At 33.6% G+C, this 22,899-nt stretch overlaps 1 pseudogene; it reads left to right on the plus strand.

Annotated features, from left to right (window-relative positions):
- The first annotated feature begins 326 nt into the window (after window positions 1-326).
- Window positions 327-21,739, plus strand: LOC122043883 (annotated as a pseudogene).
- Window positions 21,740-22,899: the final 1,160 nt, after the last annotated feature.

Raw genomic sequence — 22,899 nt, forward strand, 5'->3', positions numbered from 1 at the left:
CTTTTAAAAAATAATTTTAATGATAAATAAATTCAATGTAAATTTATAATAAAATTAATAATAAAAATAAATCATCACTAATCAATAATAAAATTAGCAATAAAAAACAATTTTTATCATAAAATTAACAATAAAAATTTTTCATCACAGAATCATAGATGAAAAATATATTATAATGAAATTCGTCGTAAATTAATGATGCAATTTTAAATTATTAATTTTAAGTTCATTGTAAAATTTAGCAACCAATTCAAAGTTCATCATAAAATTTGATAACAGCCCTCACGGGCTGGATCAGCTGGTAAGTTGCCTGGTTGTTTGCTCAAATGGCCAAAGGTCGAGGGTCGCCAGTTGCACACGGGAATAATATTCCTGGTCTGCTGGTCAAAAACTCCTAAGACCCCAGTCAACTTTCCAGCCCAGCACTCACCGTGATTTACTCCCTCTGAAATCCTGAGGGGCGAGGCTCAGGGGGCCGTTAGGGTGGCGGTTCCACCTTTTGCTCAAATCATAAAATTTGATAACGAATTTAAAATTTATTATTAATTTTTATGACCAAACTAAAATTTATTACAAATTTTATAATGCATTTGAAATTCAATGCAAACTTTGCAATGAATTCATTGTAAAATTTTCAATAAATTTTGAGTTTGTTGTAAATTTTGATAATGAATTTTAAACTCGTTATAAATTTATCACGAATTCTATAACTAATATAATTCGTCGCAGAATCCCACTCCTACTCGAAAACTATCTGAATGAAAGATTGTCGTAGATTTGAAAGATATTTGGCTGGATCTGTGTCCCAGTTAGCAGATCTAGGGCAACCCATAAATATAATAAAATATAAAAATTTTGATTAGGGATGTAAATGAACCAAACGGTTCGCGAGCTATTCGGAGCTCGATTCGGTAAAAACCTCGTTCGAGTTCATTCGTTTATCTTATCGAGCCGAGCTCGAGTTCGATTTCGAGCTCGACAGTTTTATTGAGCTGAGCTCGAGCTTAAGGATATTCGGCTCGTGAGCTCGCGAATATGTTCGTTTATAGGTTCGTGAGCCAAAAAACGAGCCTTAAACCGAGCCAAAAAACGGGCTCTAAAACGAGTTAGCCAAAAAAATGAGCTCTAAAACGAGTCTTAAAATGAGCTTTAAAATGAGCCAAAAAATGAGCTCTAAAACGAGCTAAAAACGAGCTCTAAACAAGTCTGAAAACGAGCTCGAGCTCGCTTAACGAGTTAGACTCGTTAACTTTGATAATCGAGCTAATAACGAGCCGAGCTCGAACTGTTCGCGAGCTTGATAATTCTAAAACGAGCCGAGCTCGAGCTTTGTGATAAAAGCTCGATTCGAGCTCGAGCCGAGCTCGAGCCCGAATATAACTTAAACGAGCCGAGCTTAAGCCTAATATTGTTCGGCTCGGTTCGGCTCATTTACATCCCTAATTTTGATGGCTCTAGTATAATAGGTGCCCTTGGCTAGGTATAGTGCCTTCCCTCATTGCGCCGTCACCGCATCTCGTTTCCGACGCTCCCGATCTGCATCCCCGGGCCACTACCTCCAGATCCGCGTCCCCGAGGTTAAAAGCCCGATCTGCGCCTGTCGGAGTTGTTACCGGAGAAGAACGTGGAGGTGCAAGGTCAGGAATCGGGTGGTGGCCACCTCCCGCCCGCTTCACGCTCCTCTACTCCCATGGCAACGCCGTCGACCTCGGTCAGATTTTCGACCCCTTCGGCGAGCTACGCACCCACATCCGCGTCAACATCATGATGTAGCTAGGGCAAAGCCCGTTCGTTTCCTCCTCTCCTCCTCCTGCTCTATAATCGGTCAAAAGATTGTTTCTTCCGGGAGCTTTTTTATGAAAAAGGTCGAATTTTGATGCTGCAAACCTTAGGTTCTTCCATTCTCAAGAAAAAAATTGTTTCTTCTAGCGAAATATTACATGATTTGGCCATTGGTCAGGAATTTCTTTCTACCAAATTGAGAAAAGATTGAACTTGGATGCTGCAAACCCTCGGTTCCTTCTTTATTTTGCCTCCAAGATTGCATTTTTAAGCAAAAAAAAAAAAATTGTTTCTTTTAGGCAAATTCCATAAATTTTCTGAGAGATTGAACTGAACAAGGTTGAAGGAGGCACCCTTCAATATCCTGGCTTCGCCCATGTCACCGTCGACCTTTGTGCGGGCTTGGACTGGCGCGGGGACGTCATCGAGCTGAGTGTGGTTATGGGCAAGGGATTTTCGATTGCCAGCGGATTCTGGAATCAGGTAAGGTTCTGCTCTTGTTTCCATGTAGATGTTCCTGCTACTTTTTCAACTTTTCTCAAGATGTTAATTTTTTTGCTTGAAAATAATCCTTTGGCTGCACATTTGTCTTTCATATAAAAGAGTTTCTTTTTCTCTGGTTGTATTAGTATTTTTCCCTTCCACAATGCACAATTTGATTGAAATAGAATGAAAAATTCACTTTGTCTTAGTATTTTTCATACGTTGTATTTCTCTATACTTGGATTTTTTTTTTTTCAAAAAGAAAAATCTGTTTTAGTGAATTTATATCAGTGACAATTGACAAAACAACAAATTGCTCCATTAGGCTATATGAGATTAATCGAGGAAGAGAGTCACTAAAGAAGGGAAAAAAATATAATTCATTTAAATGTTGATGAAGATATAATAGAGATCGAGCCTAATCGCTTTGGAGGATTCATATAGCCGATTATACTTAATGAGATAAAGATTTGGTTGTTGATGCTGATATAAAACAGGGGCAAATGCTACCGAAATTGAACTAATTTGAGTTGTATATGACATTACATATGGCTCAATGGGCTCATGAGATCCATATAGCTGACTCAAATATCTATTGCACTATAAGAGTTGATGTTCATTACTGAATACTTAGGTATGATCATCGATGGCATGATGAAATTCATATATCAGACCCAAATATTTGTCTTACATAAGTAGTTGATGTTTGTTGCTTTCATACCTAGGTACAATAATCTAATCTCTAGTAACTTTACATTTTGTTTGTTTCTTGGAACTATTGGAATATTTTTGGTTGACTTTTTAGCGTATTATCTGTTTGTTTATAGAATCTTGTACAAATTCTCTACTATACTACATTTTTGAATTAGTTGTTGGCCGTTTTGCATTGTTTGTTAATGTCTTTATCAGATTTGAATGGTCGTGACAGTTCCATTTGTTAGCTCATTCAACTATGATTATAAATATTAATATCGTTAAACTTATTGAAGAAATCGAATGCGATTCTGTGAATTAACTGGAGTCAAAATAATGCATGTTCTGTCACAATCGGATGAAAGATGGGGTGACGAATAAAACTCTACTTTTCATCAAATATGTTTTACGACATTACAGGCAACGTTTTTCAAGAGCTAAGATATACTATATCCTCCAACTTTTTCAAGAGCTACAGATATATTCAAAATCTATTTTAGACATTTAGCTATTTCTCGAAACTTTGCAACCGTCTCTTGAAGTATCTGTTCAGCTTTCTCTGGAGATATATCCTTGCTTGTTTCATTATCAGATGCCGATGGCTTCATTTTTTGAATCCTTGAAGCTATCTCTGAAGGATCTTCATAAGTCTTCTTCAGAGTCGGTATCCATCTCTTCATATGACAGTGACATGCATAATCTTTTATCACACCTTTTGTCATTTCTTCCACAAATACATGTTTATGTTCATGTCCCGGTAAATCGAGGCACTCTATAATATCTTTATTTAAATAAATAAAAGATAGATTAATAAGATTTAATAAAAAATAATTGATATATTAATAATTACTTGTTTTTTATCTACAATGCTGAATTTATAGTTATATTCATCATCCATTGACAAACTGCATTGAATTAAATAAAATATTTATTGAATATATATCTAATAACTTTCTATATGAATTTGAGAAAATTGAAGATTATACCCAGATTCAATGACGCCGAAATGATTCTTGATGAAGTGCCAGGACTGCTGCTCACTTGTATGTAACAGCAATCTGTGATCCGGTGACGACCTTGTACTAGTATTTGTAATTGTATCACACTCTTTGGAACTTCAAGCATAAGAGTTTTTGACCCTACAATTGGATCAGATGGGTCAAAAGTCCTAGTGTGACTAGCGTTTTTCATAACATCAGAAATTCTATCATAATAATAGCGGATGGGAATTGCGACATCGACCGAGATCGCTGGATGAACACCGACTGGGATCGCTGGAAGGACACCGGCTGGGATCACTGCGCAATTGGTGGCCGGAATCGTCGAGATCTGTCGCCCAAATCCAAGAATAGTCCGACTTAGCATGGTATGTTTCCTGCAATTTGAGCATAATTAAAATGTTTAGCATAATTAAAATGAGTTTCTATAGGTGGCAAAAAATAAATTTTGCATATATAAACGATGACCTCTATAGAATTCTAAGAGAATATTTTCAACTATCATTCTTAAAAGACTAAAATTTTAGTCCTGGAAATACTGTCATATCACAGTAATTTTAGAAATTAATTATATACAACATGGAGCAATGCACTATAGTATTATAATATGCTGTGTCTGGGTTGATTCCAATTCTTAGCATCTTCTCTAGACATAAACTAGCATCTTCAAGATACCCCTTTTGAGCAATGCACTTATTAATGCATAATATGCAAATACATCTGTTGTATAGCCTTTCTCTATCATTCCATCAAATATCTGAAATCCCTGTTCAAATTTTCCATGTCTAAAGCAACGTTTCATGACTGTTGTATTCTATATCTTTCCTTCTTGATTTCTTTTAATGCTAACATCTAACCTTGTTCTTGATTGCGGGGTAGCTATGGAATGATTATGAAGTAAAGTAATACAACATTAATTCTCAACTCATCAATCTCACTGATCCTCTAAAATGCACTCCAATTCCTCTTACACCGAAAGGAGCTACATGTTAGGTTAAGAATCTTGATTATCATTGCATGCAAATAGGTAGTAAACATTCCATACATTGAAAACCATTTTGATATCAATTTAAATTGATATATAATATTAAGAACATTTTAAATTTTATTCAAAATGATTAGCAAACTAATTAAGTATTACCTTCGCTAAAATATTTATCATTCTTTGATCTCTATCTCACAACTAGTGGTATTCTAAAGAGTCTAGATGCATCTCTATATGCCTTCAAATTCCATTGTTATCATATATCTTGGATGGTAGGATCGGGATGGAAAATCTATACATATTACATATATGAGTATAACATCCATGATAACACTGTCGAACTCTATCTTCGTAGAGATACTCTAATAATATAAAAAAAACTAAAGTAATAAGTAGCAACATGTAGAGAACTATCTAATTTCCCCTTCACATATTTTTTTAATATACTTCAATTCACGCTTTAAAAAAATGTCATAATGTCGCTCTTAGCACCCTTTATGCCACCTTACATACATTTCATTGTCAGATAATAAATAATATTTGTAAAATTCTAAATTTATTCAAAACTATAAAAGGCAAACTTAATTTATCAAGTAGGAAATATTACCTTGGCTAAAATCTTCATCTGATCAATGACTAAGCTAGTTGTCTTCCAAAGAATTTGGATGCATCTGTATGCACCCTAAATTCCATGCTTAGCATAGAATCTGGATACTCTCTCTTCATTTTTTCCAACACACATTCTCTCTCATCATACTTTCTCTCTCATCATGGAATTTAGGGTGCATAAAGATGCATCCAGATTCTTTGGAAGACAACTAGCTTAGTCATTAATCAGATGAAGATGTTAGCCTAGGTAATATTTACTACTTAATAAAGTAAGTTTGCTCTTTGTAGTTTTGAATAAATTTAGAATTTTATAAATATTATTTATTAACCTGACAATGAAATGTGTCTATGATGACATAAATGGTGCTAAGAGCGACATAATGACTTTTTTTAAAGTGTGAATTGAAGTGTATTAAAAAAATATGTGAAACGGAAATTAGATAGTTCTATACATGTTACTACTTATCACTTTAGTTTTTTTATATTATTACAGGGTCTCTACGGAGATAAAGTTCGATAGTGTTATCATGGATGTTATACTCATATATGTAATATGTATAAATTTTCCATCCAGATCCTCTCACCCAAGATATATGATAATCATGGAATTTGAAGGCGTATAGAGATGCATCTAGATTCTTTAGAACACCACTAGTTGTGAGATAGAGATCAAAGAATGATAAATATTTTAGCGAAGGTAATACTTAGTTAGTTTGCTAATCATTTTGAATAAATTTTAAAATATTTTTAATATTATATATTAATTTAAATTGATTTTCAATGTATAAATTGTTTACTACTTATTTGCATGCAATGATAATCAAGATTGTTAACCTAACATGTAGCTCCTTTGGGTGTAAGAGGAATTGGAATGCAATTTAGAGGATAGGTGAGAATGATGAGTTGAGAATTAATGTTGTTTTACTTTACTTCATAAAAATTCCATAGCTATCCCGCAATCAAGAACAAGGTTAGATGCCAGCATTAAAAGGAATCAAGAAGGAAAGATATAGAGCACAATAGTCATGGAATGCTGCTTTAGACATGAAAATTTGAGCATGGATTTCATATATTTGATGGGATGATAGAGAAAGGTTATACAACAGATGTGTTTGCGTATTGTGCATCAATAAGGGCATTGGTCAAAAGAGGTAATCTTAAAGATACTAGTTTATGTGTAGAGAAGATAGAAAGAATTGCAATCAACCCGGACACAGCATATTATAGTGCATTGGTCTTTGATGTATACAATTAATTTCTAAAATTACTGTGATATGACAGTATTTCTAGGACTAAAATTTTAGTCTTTTAAGAATGATAGTTGAAAATATTCTCTTAGAATTCTATAGAGGTCATCGTTTATATATGCAAATTTTATTTTCTGCCACCTATAAAATCTCATTTTAATTATGCTCAAATTGCAGGAAACATACCATGCTAAGTCGGATTATTCTTGGATTTGGGTGACAGATCTCGACGATTCCGACCACCAATTGCGCAGTGATCCCAGCCGGTGTCCTTCCAGCGATCCCAGTTGGTGTTCATCCAGCGATCTCGGTCGATGTCGCTATTCCCATCCGCTATTATTATGATAGAATTTCTGATGTTATGAAAAATGCTCGTCACACTAGGACTTTTGACCCATCTGATCCAACTGTAGGGTCAAAAATTCTTATGCTTGAAGTTCCAAAGAGTGTGATACAATTACAAATACAAGTACAGGGTCGTCACCGGATCACAGATTGCTGTTACATACAAGTGAGCAGCAGTCCTGGCACTTCATCAAGAATCATTTCGACGTCATTGAATTTAGGTATAATCTTCAATTTTCTCAAATTCATATAGAAAGTTATTAGATATATATTCAATAAATATTTTATTTAATTGATTGCAGTTTGTCAATGGATGATGAATATGACTATAAATTCAGCACTGCAAATAAAAAATAGGTAATTAAATTTATTAATATATCAATTATTTTTTATTAAAATTTATTAATCTATTTTTTATTTATTTAAATAGAGATATTATATATTACCTCGATTTACCAAGATACGAACATAAACATGTATTTGTGGAAGAAATGAAAAGAGGTGCGATAAAGGATTATGCATGTCACTGTCATATGAAGAGATGAATACCGACTCCGAAGAAGACTTATGAAGATCCTTCAGAGATAGCTTCAAGGATTCAAAAAATGAAGCTATCGGCATCTAATGATGAAGCAAGCAAAGATATATGTCCAGAGAAAGCTGAAAAGACCCTTCAAGAGACAGTTGCAAAATTTCGAGAAATGGCTAAAGGTCTAAAATAGATTTTGAATATATCTGTAGCTCTTGAAAAAGTTGGAGGATATAGTATATCTTAGTTCTTGAAAAACGTTGCCTGTAATGTCGTAAAACATATTTGATGGAAAGTAGAGTTTTATTCGTCACCCCATCTTTCATCCGATTGTGACAGAACATGCATTATTTTGACTCCAGTTAATTCACAGAATCACATTCGATTTCTTTAATAAGTTTAACGATATTAATATTTATAATCATAGTTGAATGATCTAACAAATGGAACTGTCACGACCATTCAAATCCGATAAAGACATTAACAAGCAATGCAAATCTGCCAACAACTAATTCAAAAATGTAGTATAGTAGAGAATTTGTACAGGATTCTACAAACAAACAGATAATACATTAAAGAGTCAACCAAAAATGTTCCAATAGTTCCAGGAAACAAACAAAATGTAAAGTTACTAGAGATTAGATTATTGTACCTAGGTTTGAAAGTAACAAATATCAACTACTTGTGTAAGACAAATATTTGGGTCTGCTATATGAATTTCATCAGGCCATCGATGATCATACCTAAGTATTCAGTAATCAGCATCAACTCTTATAGTGCAATAGATATTTGAGTCAGCTAGATGGATCTCATGAGCTCATGAGCCATATGTAGTGTCATATACAACTCAAATTAGTTCAATTTCGATAGCATTTACCCCTGTTTTACATCAGCATCGACAACCAAATCTTTATCTCATTAAGTATGATCAGCTATATGAATTCTCCAAAGCGATTAGGCTCGATCTCTATTATATCTTCATTTATATTTAAATGAATTGTATTTTTTTTCCCTTCTTTGGCGACTCTCTTCCTCGATTAATCTCATATAGCCTAATGGAGCAATTTGTTGTTTTGTCAATTGTCACTGATATAAATTCACTAAAACAGATTTTTCTTTTTGAAAAAAAAAATCCAAGTATAGAGAAATACAACGTATGGAAAATACTAAGATAAAGTGAATTTTTCATTCTATTTTAATCAAATTATGGATTGTGGAAGGGAAAAATACTAATACAACCAGAGAAAAAGAAACTCTTTTATATGAAAGACAAATGTGCAGCCAAAGGATTATTTTCAAGCAAAAAAATTAACATCTTGAGAAAAGTTGAAAAAGTAGCAGGAACTTCTACATGGAAACAAGAGAACCTTACCTGATTCCAGATCCGGTGGCAATCGGAAATCCCTTGCCATGGCCACACTCAGCTCGATGCTGTCCCTGCGCTAGCCCAAGCCCGCACAAAGGTCGACGGTGGCACGAGCGGAGCTAGGATATTGAAGGGTGCCTCCTTCAACCTTTTTCAGTTCAATCTCTTAGAAAATTTGCAGCGGGCAACCCGCTTGCTCGATTGGAACAAGGAATATCTGATTCGGCATTATCACAGCTCGGCCATGCATCGAGCTTCCGACGCTCAGAAAATCGAAGAATCGGCAAAGCGCACGTCGAGCGGCTTTCCCACTCGAACTTATATCAGGTCGCGGAACCAGCAAGGCGGATGCCAGACGATATTCAAACACGACTTCTCGCTCGGACAGTGGAAGGTCGGCCGAGCGACCTTCCTGCTCGACCCAAGGACTGAGCGACACCTGCATAAATAAAGGCTGGCTGAGCGGCCCTCCCGCTCGTCCTAGTACCAGACAAAAGGAGAATTTGTCGATATCCTTTTGGGAACCCGTGCTGTTGACAGAAAGAATGGCCGGCAGCATGGTCAGGCAGAGGATCGTACGACGAAAACTTCCACTTTCTTGTCAAAGATGTGCTCGGATCGTTAAGGTATAGTGTCAAGGACATTTTATTGACATGTCTTTTCAGGATAAGTTTTGAGAAACGTGCATGCTTAGAGAATCGTGCACATGCGCGCTCCCGGAGCTCTATATAAAGGGCCTCGAGCTTCAACGGAGGTATGCATATTCTTCTGTAGCCACTGTTACTCTGTTGCTTTCGCTCCGCATCTTTGCTTCCATATCACTGGTGATTGACTTGAGTGTCGGAGGGCCAACGCTGGGGAACCCCTCCTTGGCTCGGCACTGACGTTCTATGGCTGTAGGTTCACGTCATTCAGAGTCTCCACACGGTTAACGGGAGCGCCACGTCCCTAGCATCCACCGTCTCGACTTTTGGACAAGATAACTACATGTTTTGGATTCGCCTAAAGAGATGCAGATTGAAGAAAATTGTGCTCCTACATGTTAAAAGTATGTTTTAACAATTGTTGTTGATGCTAGCCCCGTTAAAATGGGTAAATATTGAAGTCAGTCCTTTGTACAAAACAGAACTTGTCTCCATTGTTTAGTGAGTCGTGGCCTTTAGATTTCCTCGATTTGACAATTTTTTTCATCCAACTTAATAAATTAAATCTTAACTTTTTTCTTTGTTAATGACTCTTAGAAATCCTCGTTTATCTAAAAATTCCCATCTAGAGGTAGATACCTCCATATTAGAGGGTTTCTAGTTTAAAAATATAGCCTCTCAAATGTCCTTGTCTCACCTTTTCGCCCTTCGTGATAAGTTCATTGCTGAGAGTGTGAGAGTGGCCATCCCTATGTTAGTCGTTTTGATAGTTTAATTTGAACAATATGTTTAAAGGAATTTAGTAAAGGATAACCAAATAACTTAATCATGATTTATTAAGTTAGAGTAAAGTACAAACAAAATAACATTGATTTACATCTAAAACGGCGAGATTTGACGCAATGGTAAAGTTATTGTTGTGATTTGGAGGTCACGAGTTCGAGTCTCGAAAACAAGCAAAACAGGATAAGGTTACATACAATAGATCCTTTCTTGAGACACCGCATTGGCGGGAGCACCAGGCTGCTTTTTATCCTTTGCATCTAGGAATTAAGAATTAGAAAAGGATATAACACTAAAAATGTAGAGACTTAGTGATTGTAGATGCTAGAGTAAAGACTAAAAATGTAGAGACTTAGTGATAGAAAATGCTGCTTTTTATCCATTGTGATAGATTTATATGAATTTCAGATTTGTTTGTAATTTTAGATACGTTTAATAGAGTAAAGACAAAATATGATGACGAGTTACCAATAGCTGAGAGCTTTAAGCATCTAGAATCGTTTTGCAAAATGATGGTTGAAATAGAGGAGGGCGCCTAATGTTCTTTGTGATAATAAGTTACTTGTAAAACCTAAAGGGAAAATTTATAAAATGATGATACACTTATGTTATATAAAGTTGAATATCGGGTTATGAATCAAACAGAAGATAAAAAGTCGCAGAGATGAAGATATTAAGGTGGATGTGCAGACATAAGAGGATGGATAAGATAAGAAATGAGAACATTAGAAAGAAAGTCAATGTCGCACCTATCGAGAGAAAGTGATGACAAAGAACTTTTTTTAAAGAATTGAAGGAAAATAAAGAGTAGGTCCGAATGATGATCCCATTGAGGTTTGAAAGAATTTAGTAACTAAGTTATTTATCCAATTTTGGGGAATTAATAAGATATCTAAGGAATGGAGAAATAGCTTTTTGTCCATATTTATGAGAATAAAGGTAATATACAATGCTCTAATTATAGAGGGTCAAGTTGATGAGTCTATGAAACTTTGTGAAAGAGTTATTTCGAAGTGAACAAAAAATGGAAAATAAATATTTCTAAGAATCAATTTGATATCATGCTCGAAACCATAGATATTATTGATTTAGTAAGAAAGTACATAGAAGATAAGAAAATTTGCAGATGAATTTATTTAGAAATGCTATATTTTGTAAAAGAAAAGAATATCTGGAAATTACATGAACGTGAAAAAAGATATGTATAATAATATTGGTATTGGTGTTTGAGATTGAGAGTGTGGTAGATGATTTTCCTATAGATTACATTAAGGGTCATCTCACTGTGTCTCTATCTGTTTCCTTCAATACTAGATGAACTAATCAAATCAATCATACCCAAGAGAAACCTCCTTGATGTATGTTTTTTGGAAATGAGAGTGTTACTTGATGGGAATGTAATTAAATTAAATTAAATTCAAAGATTAAGTAGTGGAGAAAAACTTCATGGTAAAAATGTTTTATTTAAGTAGAACAAAAATTGCAATGTAGTAAATATAATTTTAGTAATTAGAAAAGAATGAATATAATAGTTAAGATGTATTTGAAATTATTAGGATCTAATTCAGCAAGAAATGAGGATTAGTAAAGGCATCATTAGCTGGATGAAATGAGTGGTTGAATTTAAGAGAAGCCTTCTTGAGTCTTGCGTGATTGCTGAGTGCCACTTGGACTACGAGAAATTTTTTATAAGATTGTGGTATCATACTTTATGGATTGAATATTAGGCTATTAGGAAGCAACACATAAACAAGTAGCAAAGATGAAAAACACTAAGATGGATGTATCGAGTTACTAGAAAGTATATAATAAGAAATACCAATATCGAGAATAATTAGGCATAATTCAATAAATGAGAAAATGAAAAATAGGTTGAGATGGTATGGATGTGTTCAAAGGTGAATAGATTGTATAGTTAGAAGAGTTAAATCTATTAGAGAGAAAGCTGTAATATATAATGGATAGAAGAAGGCTAAAGAACATATTAATCTAATAAAAATATTATTTCATTGATTTGAATCTTAGGAGGTGTTTGGTTGATGGGTTTGGGAATGAGGGAATGGAATGATAGTAAAAGATGGTGTTTGGATTGTGGGTTTGGGAATGATAATTTGGGAATGATTTTTAGATTTATGGGAATCAACCAAATCCATATAACTAGGTGGGTTTCATTTCCATTCTCATTCCCATTACACCTTACTATCAAACTCATACCCATAGTCATTTCCATCATTTAACCAAACGTCACCTTAATAATTAATGGAGCTTCATGAAGGAATAAGATACATGTAGCAGACAACATATAATTGGAACAAATATGAAGAGTTGATCTTAATGATGTGCTCTTGATTTTTCTGTTATCCCCTATTCTTATTTGTTAACTAAAAGCTGTTTATAAAATAGCTAATTATCTGGTAGTGGAGGTAGAGACTCATTATTTCACATCTTATTGTACCTTCCACATGGTCCATCATGAAGTTTATTGTTGAGGACTTTGAGAAAGCTATTTTCCGACTATGCAATTTTTTGTTCATTGGTGCTACAAGTTTGCAATGTTCTGCATTTTCAAGGAAATTCTGTTGATCATTTGTCCTGCTAATTTAGTGAGTAATTTCCTTATCTCACTGCAAATCTATACGTTTAAATTTGTCAAATGAAAGATTATTTCTGATAACTGGAATTGTTTAACTTACGGCCAAGTAATTGGAGAAGAAGCTTTTGTTCGAATAGCTCCAACTATTGCAGGTGTGGCAGACATATCAACAGCACACCATCTCTTTAAGGCACTGGTTGGAGATGAAGAAGGCATCTCTTATAGTTTATGGACAACATATCTTTCTGAACTTTTGAAGTATGTCTGAACTTTTAATTTGTGTGCAAATACATTTATTAACAGTCTATCTGCATGACTGCATCTAGTTCATAATACATCATTCTGTCAGCCATATTGCTCTGATATATAGCTTGCTGATGTTTATTTCGATGGGGAAGACTTGTATTCTTTCCCTATTATGTTCATTTCATCCAAGTTTGTTTTCTCTGTACTTTGTAATTCTCTTTTAACTAAACAATCTATGTTTTTTAGTTCTCTTTTCACTAAACACTTGCTTGTACTTTGTAAAAAGGGTACATCAGGCAAGACAATCATATGAAAACAGAGACAATGTGTTGCCCAATGAGCAACTTTGTGCATTGGCTCAAGCAGGTGGCGGCCTGTTTTAAAATGGGAGGATAACATTGCATGGCCTGGAAATCTGACTCTAACTGATAGGGCATTATATTTTGAGGTAAACAACCTTTCTTTTTGGATGAATCAACTGTCTTTTTCCAAGGACCAGCATGGTTGACATTTCTCATTCTTGCTGAGGACCATTACCCTGGCTCGGAATGAGACTTTAGACCTGGTTATTGTCTGCTAAGTAATTACATTTGTGACATTAGGTTGCACATATATGTTACTTTCTTAAGGTTGTAGTAGGCTGTCATGCTTATTTGCCTGCTGAACTCTTCTCAATGTGAACACTTGCATATGTGAATGTCTTTTTTCTATAATTATAATGTAATTTGATTTGGATGAAAATAGACAACTCCAGTATATTTGACATTGTCATTTTTTAGCCAACTTATTGAGATATTAGCCCAACTGTCTTTTCAATTCCATTGATATTGGCAGGCCATTGGACTGACAGGTACTAAAAAAATCAGTGAGATTGGAACTCATGCATCATGGTTCACGGGTTGATAAAACAAAAGTTGGACCACTTGGGTCAAAATTTTTTGATTCTGCTGTATCTGTTACTAGTGGCCTCAAGTGAGTAAATTTTATATGCTTACACATCTATTTCCATTCTCCCTTGAAGCATAATGATATAAAGTGCATAAACTTGTTTTAGATTCTAATCCATGTTTGGCCATAATGTAGCTTACAGTGCATTGTCATGAACATAAAAACATCAATAAGTATTTTGAACGTGATTAGTATTAACTCAAAATATAAATTTTGGACATTTAGATTTCTCTTTTAGCTTCACATTGAATTGTGATAGCCTTACAGGTTATTAAAGTTTTGCTTTCTATATACCTGACTTTATCATAGTTCTGACATCATATTATATCAGTTCAGAAACTTGGATCCTTGAATTTATTGATTTTGGTGGTGAAATGAGACGAGACGTTTGGCATGCTTCCATTAATGAAATTATCTCAATGTATGAGTTTGTACGTGATTATGGACCAAGTGAACTGATTATCTCAATGTATGAAATTATCTCAATGTATGAGGTTGTACGTGATTATCTCAATGTATGAGTTAATCCATTATGTATATGGTTCTCATAAAGGAAGGAGACGAGTTATTAGAAGTACAGCAAACAGTATAGCAAGGTTACAATGTCTTCAGTTTATAAGAAGACTGTCAGAGGATCCAGCTAAACTGGTGCAGTTCTCATATTTACAGACTGTTCCTTATGGTGAAGTGGTTTTGCAGACTTTAGCTTTAAGTTTTTGGGGTGGGCCACTGATAACAAAGTTTGAGCGAACAAATTATCAATGAGTTGAGTGGAGTAGATCTGTTGAAGACCTTTCTGATGTTAGTATTCATGTGTTTGACATAGATGGAAGTGTGTTCTTGCGCAAGTGGATGAAATCACCAAGTTGGTCAGATAACATGTCGGTCACCTTCTGGAGGAATTCTTTAGTTAAACGTGGGATTGTGCTGGCAAAAAACCTTGTTGTAGGTGATCTAAGTCTTGTTGAGAGGGCAGCATTGACATGCAAAGTGAAAAGTCGAATAGTGGAGAAGACTCGAGCAACAATTGATGTAGCTATGATCAAAGGAATACCAAGCAATATTGATCTTTTCAAGGTATTAATTTCTCCATCTATGAACTCTTTAATGGTTTTACTGATAAAAAATCTGTGTGTTACACTGACTAAGCTTCTACCTTATGAAGTGCTATAGCATGTGTCATATGAATAAACATAATGAGCATGTGGAGCTAAATAAGACAATTAATCATCGTGCCTTAGATAAAGCATGAAATGTAATACATATTCAGAGGATCAGATCCTTAGCATGTTGAAATTACCATCATGCCAGCTCAATTAATGTCCAAGTAAAATAATGTGTAAAGTAGAAATTGAATATTTGAATGCCACATTTACTTGACTAATTATGTATATTCTTGTGGTTGTGTTTTTTTTCCATAATTAACCTGATCTCGTACTTTATTCACCATTAGAATAGGAAGACTGAATTTTCCTATATGCTTTACCTTATCCACTTACACTGGGTTTAGGCAGGGACTCATTATTGCAGTTTGGTAATAAAAAAAAAAAATTCACTTGGTTCAAATTTATGGAACTTTGCTGGTATCCTTGTACATTCTCATCAAATCCAGTACATAGAGTCATGAAATTTGAGGCATACTGGCTAGGAGAATAGCAACTTTAGTTATGTCATTTTTGATTCAAATATACCCAGGCACTCACTGGATTTGGTTCAAGAAAACCTGGGTTATGGTCAATCCCATTCTTGTTTAGCACTGGCACTCCTCCTAATGTGCACTGATTAATATTCGTGTTATCTAAAGCCCATTTCTAAGGTATGAGGCATTATCATCTAAACAAAGACAAATATCAGCACCGCACCACCTGGATATATATATATATATATATATATATATATATATATATATATATATATATATATATTTGTGTTATGGGAAATTTTAAACTTTTACTTATCTGTTTGTATGTATAATTGTATATATCTTTTAGACCAAATCAAAAAGGATTTTTAGATGACCTTGATGATGTTCTTCATGATATAATGCTTCTCTTAGAAGAAATTTGAATGGGCGTATAAGTCTTTGGGGAATACAGAGGTGTATTTGAAGGTTTTTGGTGAAAGAATATATCTTATGATATTATAATTACTTTTTTGTGAAAAAGACTGTTTTTATTACTTCTAAGAGTTTGAATAATCATTATTAAATAGATTTTTTTTAGGTAGATTTAATTGTATGATAATTGAGAAGTCATACTTGGCAGATGCTTAACCAACCAATATTGACTGGTGTTACATATAGGTCATAGAAAATATCATATCATTATCATCGAGTCGTGTCTGTCTCAAATAAGTTGTTTTTGTACTCAATATGTGTGTTCTTTTATAAGTATTGTATTCCTTTATTGGGATCCATACCATGATATATCATTAGTGATATTTAAATTAATTTTTTATATTGCATCGACCCTGTTTCTTTTTGTCTCTCTTCACTTGTTAGACATTTCATTCTAATCAAATTCAAATCTTCTAACTATAATGTTTACTGGTCACCTTTGAACATGATGTTACCACTTCAACTTCTTCTCTCTCATTTTATCATATATTAGAGTTACACTAAATTGTTCTTTAGAATTTTTAGTTTTTAAGTTTTTATTTTATCCTTCATAATAGTTTTATACATTCATCTTAGCATTCCTATCTCCTATACATTAATATTCTATATATGTTGCTTTCTATTAGCTCAATACTTTGTTTAACTTAAAAGGCGCACAACAATCACAATCACACTTGTGTAGAAAAGATCCTCTCCTTTTTGACCAATACATTCTTCGTGATGCCTTCGTCGACTTCTCCTTATTTAGTAATAGGTCGAAGATATCTAAAATCTTACTTGAATTTCATATTCATCCATCTTGTTATCTTTTCTTATTAATGAAAGTACATTTCAGGTATTCTTATCTTATTTCTATTTGTCTTATTGTAAACTTTCACAGACCTGATATCTTCAACTTTGGTTATTTCATAGACTAGATGTGGAAAAAGAAAAATAGTCAAAAACTAGTTAAACACGGTAGTCTTCACAAATCTTCACAAAATCAAGTTGACTTGTCATATGACTTAAAATGTCAAAAATGAGCATTCACAGTTTGACATAATTGACTTAGGAGTTGAAAAATAATTGGTTTTTTATATTTTTAACCTATCCAAATAATAAATACATCCAAAAAATCCTAGAATTCTCTAATTGAAAAGTAATTGCAAGTTGGTTTATTCTGGTTATATATCAACAATTGTTTTAATCATAATAAATTAATTTTTAATATTGGTTCATCTATAATTATGATTTTTAAGTATATTTTAGTAGTTTTTTAAAATCTTAAATTGATGTGATTAATAAGCAATTGGAAATATTAATCTGGGGTTGTCTGAAATATTATCTTCTCCTGGTTGTTGTAGCCAATCAAGATGATTGAACCTCTAGTCGTGCAATCTTTTGATTCATTAACAGTTATTTATCCATAGTTATATTCTTCCTTTAGTTGATTAACTTGTTCAATCTTTATGGACCTCAGGAGCTTTTGATTCCCTTGGTAGTGGTTGCAAAAAAATTTGACGAGTTTAGGCAGTGGAAGAAGCCATGTTTAACTCTATCTTTTTTATTCATTGTTTATACCATTATTTTCAGGTATGTAGATAATTTATTTGTTTTTAGATACTTGAAATTTTTTGTGTGCTTTTCAAGTTTTACTGCTACATTTTTTTAATTCAAACTCAAAGAAAACATAGTATTTGAATGTCCTAAAGAAGTGATGCATATAATTCCAGAATGTATACAGTTGTAGTGATAGATATTAACAAGGTTCAAAAATTCGAGCTGTGTCGAAGTTTTGGTTTTTTACTACAACGATGTTTCAATATTGTGACGATATTTCATTGCATGGTGCCGATAATGGATTGGAGTTCAAAAAGGATGGAGATGAAGCATAGGAAGGTGACATTGTTGTGCCGAACATGATTTTAAATCTTGTACCATGCTGGTAGAAATCTATCATTTTGGTAAATTACCGAAATTCGATATCACTTAACACAGCAATGTCTCCTTTGCTTCATCTCGTTCCTCCTTCTACCTCCAATCTATCATTAGAGCGTCGGCACGATCCTAGAACTGTATCTTGTCACTCAAAGATATTGTGCATGTTTTACGGAGGGATATTTTAGTTGCAGACTTGAGAAAATACAAGGGAGGGAACCAAGCCATTGCTAGTTGAGTTGCATGAGCCATGTTAGTGTTATGTAATTAGTCCCCTGAGTTTGTTTATGGCTTTCGCCTAAATCATGATATTGAAAATAGGTAATTGTTCCCTCATAATCTAGAGAGACCTAGAAGGTAGATTTTGTTCATCCCAGCTGTGATCCATAAAGAAAGGTTGAACCAATCCATACTCCAAAATATGAATGACCATGATATTTTAGTCTTCTATAGAAATTTCAATTAAACTCATTCTTGTTTAAGCCAACCATAATTTGTCTACCTGAAAGAAACAAATGGACTGGGAATTCGCTGACCAAAGGTCAATATATAAATCATTGTTTGAAATCTTGTCTTGTGTCATGTGCTATGGTCAAAACATATTGTTCGGGTAAATTATCTAAATTCAATACTAATAGGCACAAGTATTCTTTTCTATATTATTGTGTCAACTATATGGATGAATATAATCATTGTGTCAATTATATGGATGAATATAGTTTCATGATAACACTTAATTTCTCTTGACATGCTATGATGCATGTTGAAATAATTTAAAATTTTAAATATCATCTTTTCTTTTTTTTTTTTGTAATCCATTTATTCAGATTCTGTACCCAAAAGAAACAAATGAGTTAAGAACTGAGAATTTGGTGAAGGTCAATATACAAGTCATGTATTGAAATCTTGTATTGTGTTGTGCATATGGTCAAAATATATTCTTCTAGTAAATTATCAAAACTCGATATTAATCGCATAACTAATCTTTCCTATGTCATTTTATCAATTATGTGGATGCATATTGTGTCATGCTAACACTTGGCATGTTATAGTAGATGTCAAAATAAATTATTTTTTTAAGCTTTTGTCTGCCCAACATAATACTATCCGAATTGTATCATTTTAGATGTAACACCAAGTGCAAAACAAAATATGTAGATGTCATCTCTTGTTCTTTTTTCTTCATTTCCTTCTTGCTTCCACTTCTGATTCTTCACTAGCACTATAAGTCAGAACATCAGCATGATCCAAATTGGGTACAGTTCCAGTCAAAGATAAATCCCGGCACGCTTCGAGATTTTGAACCTTGATAGAAATGGCTCATTCAAGTGGGAAAGACCACAAACAACTACAGAACCAACCTGTTAAATTAGATTGTCTTTTCAAAAAAAATTGATAAACCCATGTAGCCTCATTGACTAACCCTGGGGTGACTGGGCTAGTCCCACGGAATTTTTCCATCAGCCACTAGGGTAAATCCGGAAGCGCTTGCGGCCGGAAGTCCAAAAGTCCCATTTGGAGGAAAAATTTCTACAAATACACCATAGCTAGGGATTAAACCGCTGGTGTTTGGGACAACTTGGATGCCCTACCGCTGTATCATAGCCTTGGGGGCTTGATTGTCTTCTTCCATTTATACAGCAGGAGGTTCAGATGGATTATCTTTTCTTTCCAGTTTGCATCACCTGCTTGTTGTAAATTCTTTCATCAACATCATTAATCTTTTGTGTAATAAAGAATGCATCCCTGATTTTTATTGTTCTTGGATTTGTTTGTTTTAATGTTTATCTTGCGAATTAAATCACCTCGGCATTGGGTAGGCATTTACTTGCTTTGAAAAACATTTCCGTTTGTTTCTTCAATAATATGGCATTGTTTTTTTCTTTTCCCAATAAAAGATTACATTTGGTTTCCTAACCATATCTGTTGCCTTTTACTTTCAGAAATTTACTGTCTTATGTGCTCCCGGCAACCATTGTGACTATGGCTACCACTATGCTTTTATTGAAGGGTCTCAAAGAACAAGGGCGTCTTGGAAGATCTTTTGGTAAGGTAGTAATACATGATCAGCCACCCTCAAATACAATCCAGAAAATAATTGCTGTAAAGGATGCCATGACATACATCGAGAACTATCTTCAGAATGTTAACATTGTTCTCCTTAAAATTAGGACGATTTTGTTATCTGGTCAACCTGAGGTATGCTATCGCCATTTCCACTTCTGTGTGATTGCTGCTGGTCTCAAAAATTTTACTTGCATAGAACATGTTTAATTATTAATTATAAATATCATTTGTTCTGTAGGGGTACCATAATTTTAAAGGTTAAGAATCAACTATGCGAGCACCTGCCAGCGAAATTCCCTCTAAATACCTCTCTTAAGCATATCCATGTAGTTGTATTGAAAGAAAGCATAAATAATTTGATATTAACTACTTTGATACAATCCTTATAAAATTGCATAAGCCCTCTTTTTTTCTTGTCATTTGCATGCTTCTTTTAGATAGACAAATATGTGACAATTTCTTATGCTACTTCATACACATATGATCCTTCTATTAGAATTTGTTTATAGACCTGCTTCTCTTTTGAAATAGATTTTCTCATTAAACTTTGCTGTTCAAGCAATCAAGTTACCCTACTGGAGTGTCAAGAATCTTAAGTGGAAGATGTAATCATATGTAAGACTTTTTGGATTAAAAAAATCAATACGATTTCATCCTTCCTTTGCTCAAATATTGCTTGAGGTAGAAGACACTAATTCTATTTGCACTTCTTGCAGGTGACATCTGAAATTGCCATGGTGCTTCTCGGTTTGGCTATTATTCTCCTTGTGATTCCTTTTATGTATATTCTTGCTTTCGTTATCTTCGATCTTTTTACTCGTGAATTAGACTTCCGAAGGAAAATGGTTATCAAAGTCATGAAGTTTCTAAGAGAATGGTGGGCTGCTGTTCATGCGGCACCTGTGGTGGTACTCCCATATGAGAGTACTGATATGGTTGGAGTCGACAACACTGATGCAGACAAAACAGATCGAAAGGATATTGGAAAACGGTAATGCTGCAGCCATAGTGTAGAAATGTATGAAATATCAATAAATCCATTGATATATACTAATAAACAGGCAAGAGGTTCAATATATATATATAGTGCATATGCTTCCTACTCCTGCTGCCGACTATGACCGATTTTCACCGGGCAAATTTTATTGTACTAATACTTTTTATTTTCTTCTATTGTAGTACTCCATCAGAATTAGCAGATTCAATGTTGCAGTAGCTACGAAATAATAGTTACTTCAACGGTTTTATTTATGATCCTATTAAATTGTAGAAGCTATGATTCTGTATCTATTATAACGTTCTGGTCTAATCACGTTGTAATAATTATGAAATTGTAATTGTTATAATATTTTGGATTAATTATGTTGTAGCAGTTATGAAATCGTATCTGTTATAACGTGTCTATATCAGAATATTGTAGTAATATTTCTGTTGCTGCTTCAATATTCTGATTTTTTGTCTAACCATGTTGTAAAACCAATGCGTTGTAGCTGTGAAATTGTAGTTGTTATAATATAGTTAGTTCATAATATTGTAACAACTATAATTGTTGTAGCAGTTATGATTTTATAATCGTTATACTATTCTAGTTTATTCATATTGTAGTGGTTATGATTTTATAATTGTAATAATGTATTAGTTCAAGACGGTGTAGTAGTTATGATATCATAATTATTATAATATGAAGTTGTTATAATAGAAAAATAATTTAGGATTTTTTAAATTTTGACGGAGCGTTGTCATAATAATTATATATATATAAAAGATCTTGATATTCTAAACATCTTTACCTTACACTCCGTGTCCCCTCTCTCACACACATATTTTGTATTTATTTTTCCAAGCAAGAATGTTTGGAACAAGTTTCTAGTATTCCATTCACTCGTTCCTTCTAAAATTAAAATAAAATGAATGAAGAGATACAACTGTTCTTTTGAGGGGAAGTTGTTTTGATTCAAATGTGAAAAAAAATACAAATTATTGTTAAAATATTTCAATTCCATTCAATGTGACTGTTACGAGCCTTTTTAAAAAAAATTAAACTATAAAGTGGAATTGTAGATGATCTGATCCATGGATAGTGTGGTGGTTGATTCTACATTAGGGTATGTTTCCTTCGTAAAAGTATTTTAAAGATTTTTTAAAAATCATGATAAATGTTTTTTTTTTGTCAATCAAAAACTTTATTCTCATAATAGACAATTTTTTGAGAAAAATAATTTCTTTTGAAAAGGGGCATAATGTTGGATCGTAAAGACGATAGAGGGTAAATAACAATCGTTGTTTTTTTGAAAGTCGAGAATACGTAACAGATAAAAAGTTAAGGAGAACGAAGCGAGAAAGAAAAGGACAAGCATGTGCTAACACAAGTAATTTCTTACTTGATTTGGAGCATTCGACGACTCCTCTAAGGCCTGCACTCGTTGAGTGCTTTCATTGAATAATCCATTAATAATTCGAATAATACAGTTGAACTAAAAAAGGTTACTGACAACAAAGAAAGCAAAGAGAACTTGATCGCCAATTGAAGGAGCGTTATAGCTTCATA

The sequence above is a fragment of the Zingiber officinale genome, chromosome 2A (genome assembly GCF_018446385.1).
Source record: "Zingiber officinale cultivar Zhangliang chromosome 2A, Zo_v1.1, whole genome shotgun sequence".
NCBI classification, from domain to species: Eukaryota; Viridiplantae; Streptophyta; class Magnoliopsida; order Zingiberales; family Zingiberaceae; genus Zingiber; species Zingiber officinale.